The sequence below is a fragment of the Solanum pennellii genome, chromosome 3 (assembly GCF_001406875.1).
Source record: "Solanum pennellii chromosome 3, SPENNV200".
NCBI lineage: Eukaryota > Viridiplantae > Streptophyta > Magnoliopsida > Solanales > Solanaceae > Solanum > Solanum pennellii.
Window position 1 is genome coordinate 58,178,386 of NC_028639.1, and position 10,634 is coordinate 58,189,019.

Sequence of the window (10,634 nt, forward strand, 5' to 3'; positions counted from 1 at the left end):
AAGATGGTCAATCGTCAGAGGGGTTTAATATGTTGTGTTATATTGATTATAAGGGTTCAGTTGACAAAATGTTAAGTAGAAGAGTCCACAATACAAATTGATACAAATATAAGGGTCTATCAGACCATTCCACCTTTTTCCTAATTTTATTGATAATTGTAATTCAAGAAAAAGTACTTCATCATAAAAAACAAGCAATTACCGCAGAAAAGTAAGCTCAAATGGACCAAAATAATACCCTCAAAGAAATTTTCTGACCATAAATTGACATGTCAACAGGGAGCTACTTAACTCCCACTTATAACATAAGAAATTAAGAAATCAATAATAATAATAATAATAATAATAATAATAATAATAATAATAATATATTATTATTATTATTATTATTATTATTATTATTATTATTATTGATTTATTGATTTCTTATGTTATAAGTGGGAGTTAAGCAGCTCCCTGTTGACATGTCAATTTATGGTCAGAGAATTTCTTTGAGGGCATTATTTTGGTCCATTTGAGCTTTCTTTTCTGCAGGAGTATTTATCTTTAAAAAAAACATTATGATTCAAATTGAATATATAAATGGACAAATAATGATTAGCATGCTTCAGACTTACTCAAGTATTCAGAATATTATATTATTATTTTTTTTAACAATATTGGAGCTTGGACTTAAAATGGAAGTAAATTTATTTGGATTTTTGTGGTAACAATAGTTCAATACATAAAATTATTATGGAGGCGTTTTTAGAAGTCATTAAGAATAGAAAAACTGTTGACGTGTTGTTCTCAAAAAATCTCTTTCCCCTTTTAAGACGGGTCCTCTTTGAATTGGTTCTCAAAAAAATTAGTTTTCTTAATGTGGTTCCATCAAAGAATAAGCTAGTGACCGTAAATAATTTTTAAAATGTGGCGGTTGCGCAATAAGTGTTCTTGAATTTCGGATATAAGGAGGAAAAAGTTTCATCTTCCAATCATTGAAACAATGAACGATCTAAGAGACGGGACGAACAAGCAATTGCAACCACCACATCAGTAATCCTTGAAGATATAAGATGTTTATTAAAGATGTCCACAAGTTTAATTCCACGTAAGACATACTTAATCAGTTTGAGCAACAAAACCATCTTTGATTTGATCGTAATAGCCAGGATCTACAATTCAATTTGATTTTAGTGAAAATTTATTTAATATTTTAATATGCATAAATAGATTTATTACATAGTCAGATCTCTGACTTACTTGGATTTACATGACATTATTACGTACTTATATACATTATTTGAGCAAATAAAATAATGATTCTGAATCCCCAGAATTAAATNGATCATGTGAAAAAATAAAAATTTTGAAATTGAAAATATTTTTTTAAATTGATGTTTTTCCAAATAAAAAAAATGTAATTTGAAATTGGAGGAGAGCAATGGAAAATGTTTTTCTTAATTTTTGAAGGGAAGTCATTTTCCTTAATTTTGAGGAAAATGAGTTGATTTGGAAAACATTTTCCAAAACTTTTGTCCCAACCAAACATGGGAAAATTGGAAAACATTTTCCAAAAAATGTTTTCCTTCATACCAAACACACTCTTAATATCATAATCTTGTTATTATCACTAATTAGTTGTTTTTATTTCGAATCCGGTTATGAATGTATAACGCTTACCGAGTGACGACGAATTTGGACATTAATTTTATTTTTATGAAAAAAAATCATTCAACGTTTACATCATTTCTCAAGTTAGTTTGTATATATAGATTCTTATTCTTCAAGATTTTGAGAGTCCAATTCTTATACAGGTTGCACTATATTTGGGTGGTTTCTAATTTTTAGTTTTTATCTCTGTTGTTTATTTAGGGAAAATTTTGGTCCAAAATATGCTCATATATAACCTATTTCGCAAGACTTAGCTTAGAGAAATTATGCGTTGTCCATCATATGTTCGGTAGGAGTTCAGTATTTTATATAAGTTGTGTGTAGCATCTAATTTATTCGACATTAATTTAGAGAATATTTATCTCCTGGATTATGAATTGAGCTTATGTCTCTAACGGCATAAGTGTTGTAGGAATAAGCAACATAACTTGTTATGCCTTATAAGAGATAACTTGTGTTATATTATAATAGGAAAACTTGAATCCGGAGCCTAAAGGGCAAAAAAATTGACAAAAATTTCAAAAAGTATATCAAAAAACTTTCTAACCAAAACGGTAAAATAGGTAGTGATGTAGCGATATATGTGGTCAGCGTTAGGAAAAATCGCTGCTCTATGAGCGATTTGTACAATTTTTATTTTTAATTTGAAATCATTGTCTTGGCAGCGATTTGTTAAAAAAAGACCTTTTTAAAAAAAATTTATTCTATATAGATGCAACCGCGCGATCTTACTTAAATTTTTTTTTAAATAGTAATTCACTGCCTTTGTAGCGATTTTACTTAATTTATTTTTATATATATAGTAAATCGCTGCCTTTGCAGCGATTTTAGTTAATTTATTTTTTTATATAGTAAATCGCCATCGTTGAAGCGATTTTGGTGGAAAATATTTTTTTTCAACAAAAAAGAAAGTTGAATTTTAGTAATTTTTTAAAACAATAAAATGAAATCCCTGCCTTGTTTATATATTTTTAATTTTTTTCTTAAATTTTTTGTAATTTTTTTTAAGAAAATTAGAATATTAAAATAATGAAAAAAAATACTCGTATAAAATGAAAACACCATCTTCTTATGGTTTTAAAATTATTAAATGAGGTTTATCAAATTTTGGTGAAATTTTTTTTTCTTCTAACATTTCTGTCAACTAGTCACATCTATATAATGGTAAGAATAATTTATTTTTGGTTAAAAATCGCTGCCAAGACAATGATTTTATTAAAGATTTTATTCTAATATCACTTTTCACGTAGCGATTTCATACATAAAAATGCACTTAGATAATTATTATTCAGAGTCGCCACTTGGAATTGAGTTTTGATGTTCCAAGTCACCTTATTTAAATCCCCAATCAAAAGGAAATTTGACTCTATTTTTTATTGGTCTGCGTACAAAAAATACGGATAAGGAATTCTGTTGACCGAGGGGAAGGGCACCCCTCAAATCCCGTGGTTCTAGCACAGTCGCTTTATTAACTTTGGTATGACTTGACTTAATTTTTGGATATTGTATTATTTAACTTAATAATAAAATTGTTATTTACCCTCATATTTATTCTAAACTTATTTGAAACTGACTTATTCATTTTGAATGGTCTTATTTTTTTTTTTTTGTTGTGCGTCCATTAATTTTAAACTTGAAGATCCGTATATTTTTTTTTCTGCCTATATTTGTATGTTTTTATTTTTTAATGCTATTATAGGTAGAATATATATTGATATCTAGTTTCTAACAATTAGAGTTTGTGTAGGAAGGAGATAGTTAGAGTTCAAGTTAATTTAAAATAATATATTTATTTATTTATTTTAGATTTAAAGTTAATACTTGTTTATTAACTTTGAAAATCAGTAGATCGTAACAGTTATTTTTGTGGTGAATCAATAATACGAGGTAACTCTAAATTCTTGAATTCTTGTATGATATTAATGAAATGCTTGTAAGAAAGTTTAATTCTAATTATATGAAATTCTTTTAATAGTGTGTTATTATTATTATTATTATGTAATATCATTTTTGTGATTGATGTTATGAATTATTTTTAGAATTTGGAAAAGCTTAAGAAAATGTTGCCAGAGATTCTTATTGTTAAAAATAAATAAATGAATAATTTAAATATGCATCATGTATTATTATTATTATTATTATTATTATTATTATTATTATTATTATTATTATTATTATTATGCTTTTTAGATACATTTTGTAATTTATATCGCTTCATGATATTGAATTTGTTAAATTTGAATAGATTAACATATCTTTCCCTCTAGTTTTCAATTCAGAAGATTTTGTTGAATATATTGTAGACTTTTTAGATTAGGATATAAACTAAAATTTAATTGATTAGCGGAAAAAAAACTTATGTTTAATATGTTTTAGTCTTTTTAATACATTATTTGGATTTAAAAGTTGTCTTTAGAATAACATAAGATGCTTATCTAATTCGGATTACTAAAATTTATTATTAAGATAATATATGAATATTATTTAGAGTTATAATAAAAAAATAATGAAGAAGAGTGATAAAAAAAATAAGATAACATAAGAAAAAATAATAATAATATGTATAGAAAAAGAAAAAGAACGATGAAGGAAAAAATGATTAAAAAGGAGAAATAACAGTGTAACAAAAAAAAATCATGATCATTACTTGAATTTGAATTGAAGTGTTTCATTATGGGAGAATCTATCCAAAATTTCACGCATTTGAATTTTTTTCCATCGAAGTCAACTGATATGTAAACAAAGTATTATTTTTTTACTTCTAAAATTATTTTTCTTATATGCAATATATTTATATATTATTTTTATAGGTATGATCAAATTCAAAATGCAGTGAATTATTGAACACAAATTGTAAATAATAATGTTATGGGTGATGAACGGTTGGTGAGTTGCACAATGATGAACCTTTGGAGCATGAATTAACAGACAATGATGAAATGTATGATGATGATGATGCTGATGATGTGGATAATGCACCTAATGCACCCGTTGAAGATCAAAGTATTAATTATCATTCTACAATGATTCCATACTTAGATCACACTAAAGAAAATGCAGAAGGTTTTATCTATACGAGAGATGATGGTTCCATTCGAACAACACTTTGGAATTCAAACAATCCTAAATATATTCAGTCAGGTTTGATTGTTGCAAACTCAATATTTTATAGTTGTTTATTTATTTATTTATTTTATATTGATTAATTTAATTTGTATATGCAACTAGGTATGTTATTTATGAATAAGATGCAAATGAAATCTGCCGTAAGAGCATATAGTATTGCTAAAAAGAATTTCTTTGTGATCAATCCAAGAGTAAAAGTTGGAGAGTTATTTACAAGCGTCATGAGTTAGGGTGTGATTGGATGATTCGGTTTAGAGAGATTTCAAGTGGTATGTGGAAGACAGGAAAAATGATTGAACCACATACTTGTCTTACAGATAATTATACGGAGGATCATTTCAATTTGAATGATAACATGATTGTCACTTCATTAATACTATATTTTATGCAAAATCCAGACATAAATATTAAGATGATCTGTGAAATCATCAAAGGAAAGCATCACTATATTTTTAGTTATAGAAAAACACAAAAAGGTCGAAGAAAATAATTTAGAATGATTTATGGTGATTTTGAAAGTTCATTTAAGGCATTACCTCGATACATGGTTGTACTATACTTATTCAATTCAGACACTATTATTAAGTAGGAGCATCATTCTACAACAATGCAAGGTGAGCAAATTTTAAATTTCTTTTTCGAACTTATAAACAGAGCATTGATGGTTTCAAAAATTGTAGGTCGGTCATTTATATCGACGACACACATCTTTATGATTTGTATTATATCAAACTGTTAATTGCGGTTGGGATTGATGCGAATGGAAATATTCTTCCACTTGCATATGCTTTAGTTGCACGTGAGACTTTTGAGTCTTGGTCATGATTTCTCAAGTTATTATGGACACATGTTGTTTGTGAACGACAAGGAATTGGTCTCATTTCTGATCGTCATCAAGGAATCTTGCAAAATGTGTTCAATCTTATGATTGGTTGAGTCCACCCAATACATACCATAGATTTTGTGTTCGACATTTGAAAGCAAATTTTAATAAAAAATTTGTAAATAGTGAACTCGAAAAACTAATGTGGTTGGCTGCTCTGAGCATCAGAAGAAAAAGTTTGTGCAACGGATGCAACAAATCAAAATATTGTCTCCTCTAGCATATTAATGGTTAAATGAATTTTCTTTGAAAAAATGAAAAATGTATAAGGATGGTGGTCGTAGAGGGGGTGCCATGATGACAAATATGTCTGACTCATACAATGATTTATTGAAAAAAGTTCGGGGGCTTCTGTGACTGTCATGGTTCGAATGACGTTCAAAGCTCTCGTTGATCGTTTTGTCGAAAGAAACAATCTTATAATTGCATTAGTTCAAAGTAATATGTCGTGGCCTCTTACTATAGATAAAAAATTTAATGATTATTATCAAAGAGATCAAAGGCACACAAATATGATGACTTACAAAACTGGTGATAGTGTTTTTGAAATTCTTACTTTTGCTCATGATGGTAAAGGTGGAAATGTTCACAAGGTTACTGCAAAACGTAAGAAATGTTCTTGTGCAAAATCGAGAAATTATCATATGCCTTGCTCGCATGCAATCAAATTTTGTGAAATTCGCGGAAACAAGCCAAAATCTTATGTAAGTAAATTCTACAGTACAAAATATTACAAACAAACATACACTGAGACATTACCCCAATGGGTGATGAAATGTATTGACCACCAATTTTTTTTTATTTAATTGCAAATACTGAATATTTGCGGACAAGTGGTACGCAAGTAAGAAGCCTACTTAAGAATGATATGGATATAGCTCCGGTTCGCATGGCTAGAAAATGTAGTGTTTGTAAGGAGAAAGGTCACACAAAGGCACGATGTCCTACTCGGTTTTAAATATATTGTCTATGTTTTTAAGGTGAATGCATTTTTTATGTCTTGTTATTAATATTATGATATATCTTTTATAATTATTTGTTGACATGAATTTAATTCGTCTTGTTGCATTTTAAATATTGTAAGTACAATCTATTTATATTATAATTATAAAAAGTAATGATTTGACCTAACATAAAAAGTAATGATTTGACATATGACATAAAGAAAAAGAAAAATCCTGCAAGTTGAAGTAAAGATAAGAATCTCACTGTAATAATATATATTTCAAACTCTTTGTTCAAATTTACACGAAACAACAAACTTCAACATACATAAAAATCTAATTTACATCATAGAACTTTCAGCCTTTTATAATAAAGGTGCATAAAAATTATTCTTCTGAATCTGAATCTTCTACCTCTTTATTTTCGTCTTCATTTTCAAAATCTTCCTCATATTGATAGTTACTGTCTGTTCCACATCTAGTTTATTTTTGTAGCCTAAATGTTCTCCGAGGTGAATCTTCTCTATTAAAAATTAAATTTTGTAAAGCTTTAGCATCAAATCTTGAATCATCGCACACAGTTACCTATAATACAATACAATATAATATAATTAAATAAATATGCAAAAAAATAAAAAAAAATTAAAAACTTCTATAGAAAATATCATACTTACATTAGAAAAATTCAACCTCCCACCAAATGGAGAATTATGTATACGAAATTCACGCATACCATGCTGAATACCATATTGAGATACACTAAATTGCGCAAAACCAGATATTGAAACATGTGGAGTTACAAAACCAACTGATTCCTGACTAGAAAAATTAACAATAGTGTCAAAGGGCCGTGCAGAAAATGAGGCTCGGGAGTCGCCACATTAGTGTTAGAGGGCTCTGCAGAAAAATCAACTTTTTCACCAGCGCCCCTTCTACCACGACGTGCACCTTCTCTCGATGTTGTTTGTCGTGATCGGCGAGATACTTGTACTGGTGATGGTTTATTGTGTTGAGTGGGAGGATTGTAATCAGGATCAAAGCTCAATCGCGTTTTCTGGAAGGCCGCATTCATTGACTCCATTGAAATACGAGCGACTTCCTCTACATATTGTCTCATTTCATTAGATTGATTTTCATCATTTTCAATCATACGAGCTCGACGATACTGCATTTCATCACCCCTACCCTATAACGAATTAAAAAATATTAATAACAAAAAAATTGTTAAAGATTGACATAATAATTTAAAATTGGGATAATGCACAAGTACCCCCTCAACCAATGTCTGAAATCTCAGAGACACACTTATACTATGTTAAGGTCCTATTACCTCCCAGAACCTATTTTATTAATAATTTTCTACCCCTTTTTGGCCTACATGACACTATCTTGTGGGCCCACCGCTGGTTGACTTTTTTTTTCAATCTAGTGCCACGTAGGCCGAAAAGGGATAGAAAATTACTTACAATTAAAACAGAAATTAATCCGAAATAATACGACACACATCCTACATCAAGAATTCCTTAAATCTACAATTTTCAAAATAATGACGAATGCGAGAATGTAATGGATGATATTTTATATGTTGCCAAAATTCAATATCATGGCGACGCGTATATAAGCAAGACTTCTCTTCTTTTAAGCTACCATTCCAAATTCCTTCGGAACGATGATGAACTTGAATTTTTAATACATCATACTCTACTGGATCAGGATGTACGTACATATTTGACGGATGCATATCTATATACAAAAAATAAAAATAAATGTTAACATTAATATAAGTATCTAAAGATGAATATACCCACAATATCATATAAAAGTATAAAATAAATTAAATAAATTAAAAATAAAATAAATTTAAAACTCACCTTATAGAGAAAAGACTTTTAAAAAGTTTGAAAAGGCGTAAAAGAAAAATTGGAAAGCTATACTTGATTTGAATGAAAGACTTGAACCAATTTATAAGAAAATTTTAGTGTAACATGTGAATTGACTCTATTTTTTAGACATGCATGTGAGTTTTTTTCTAAAAGTTTAACATGTGAACATTAACCATTGAAATTGGAAGAGAATTTCACTGTTTGTCAGTGAAATAAAAAAAAATTATAATATGATTTAAATAATAATATGGCTGAAATATTTATAAAATAAAATTAAAAAAAAACAAAAGAAGTTTCAATTTAATAAAAAAAATCCACTAAAAATTTGTAAAAAAAAAAACAAGAAAAGAAAAAATCAATAAAATCACTCCAAAGGCAATTTACAATCCACAATTAAAAAAAATAAAATCGTTGCATATGCAGCGATTTAGTATTTACTATTAAAAAATAAGTAATATAATTTACTAAAAAAATAAGAATTTAAATAAATCGATGAACAAGCAGTGATTTACTCTTAAAAAATTAATAATAATAATCATTTAAGTAAAATCGCTGCAAAGGCAGCGATTTACCAAAAAAAAAATTAAAATCGCTGCAAAAGCAGCGATTTACATCACAATTTAAAAAAAAATTAACGTAAATAGCAGCGGTTTACATCAATTTTTTTTTAAAAAAAATTAACTAAAATCATTGCCTTTTCAATTTTTTTTAAAAAAAAATTAACAAAAATCGCTGCAAAGGCAGCGATTTACATCAAATTGAAAAAAAATAACTAAAATCGCTTCAAAGGCAGCGATTTACAATTCATAATATAAAAAAAATGAATTTCACTATAAAATCGTTGCCTTGGCAGCGATTTGTTAAAAAATAAACATAAAATAAAAACAATAAAAAATCGCTTGTACAACAGTGATTTTTCCAAACGCCAGCCAAATAAATCGCTAAATCAGTAGCGATTTTATCGTTTTGGTTTGAAATTTTTTTGATATACCCTTTTAGAATTTTTATCAAATTTTTTTGCCCTTTAATTTAGACTCCGAACTCAGGAAAACATAACCTAATTGCAAGGACAATAAACTAAAGACCACCAATTTGAGGGGAAAAAAAATACCATCCCAAAATAGTAGCATTTAAAATATTTAAAGGTGCAAAAAAGGACAATTAAGTTAGATTATGCAAATTTAGAGAATATGATTTTCATATTGGCAAAAAAGAGAATTTTCAAAAACGTTTGGACCTTGATGTTTCGAATAGTTTTAAAGAAATTTGTGTCATAGGCTATGGATGTATCATAGCATAATTAAACATGATTTGTTATAATAAAATATTGTTATATAGAATGATTTTTGCGTAAATATTTAACCGCATAATTTTATGAACAAATGAATTGAATGATGAAATTGTGTATTAATGGTAGAGATTGCAATTGGACAGAACAAATGTAGGACAAAGTGAGAGGGGGTCAAATATTTTGTAAAGAAAATCCAAGTTAGTACGCTAGGAGCGAATTTTGACGCTTGCTGATAATTAGGTTCTCTTATGCTATGTGGAGACATAGAAAAAAAGTATTAATTTTTGAATTTCGATGTATGTTGTTCAAGAATTAATGTATTCGTGTTCTTGGTCTTTTTATATCACAACCTAATTCACCAAGCCATGTGGGTACCTATTTTAATATTTGACTAGGAAAATCCTTGCCCCAAAATCAAAACATAACATGCGAAAGTAAACAAAATATAAACTACTCAAACTTAATTAAAATATAGCACTTTTATAAAGAAATACATTGACTCTCCTCAAGAAACTAATTTAAATGGGTATAAAAGCTTTTAAGAGATTATGGGTGTGTTTGGTACGGAGGAAAATGTTTCTATGGAAAATGATTTCCTAGAAAATGTTTTCCTGGAAAACAAGAGTTTTTTGACTTATTTTCTCATGTTTGGTTGGTGAGTAGAAAATATTTTTCGAAAATGATTTTGTGTTTGATTTATGAATGAAAAATGTTTTTGAGAGATATCTTTTATTTTTACTAGAGTAAAAAATAATTTATGAAATTGAAAATATTTTTTAAAAATAAAATTATTATTTTTTTGGGGTGGTGGTGGTGGTTTGGTGGGGGGGTAGTGGGTGGGGTGGAGGGTGTAG

The 10,634-nt window shown here is 28.0% G+C and overlaps 1 long non-coding RNA gene across 1 annotated transcript; it reads right to left on the minus strand.

The window, feature by feature from the left end:
* Positions 1-6,899: 6,899 nt before the first annotated feature.
* Positions 6,900-8,532, minus strand: LOC114076575. The gene is made up of 3 exons (XR_003577589.1): positions 8,478-8,532; positions 7,281-7,792; positions 6,900-7,191 (listed from the first exon to the last, which is right to left on the minus strand). It is a non-coding gene; the product is annotated as an uncharacterized LOC114076575 (long non-coding RNA).
* Between the last annotated feature and the right edge of the window lie 2,102 nt (positions 8,533-10,634).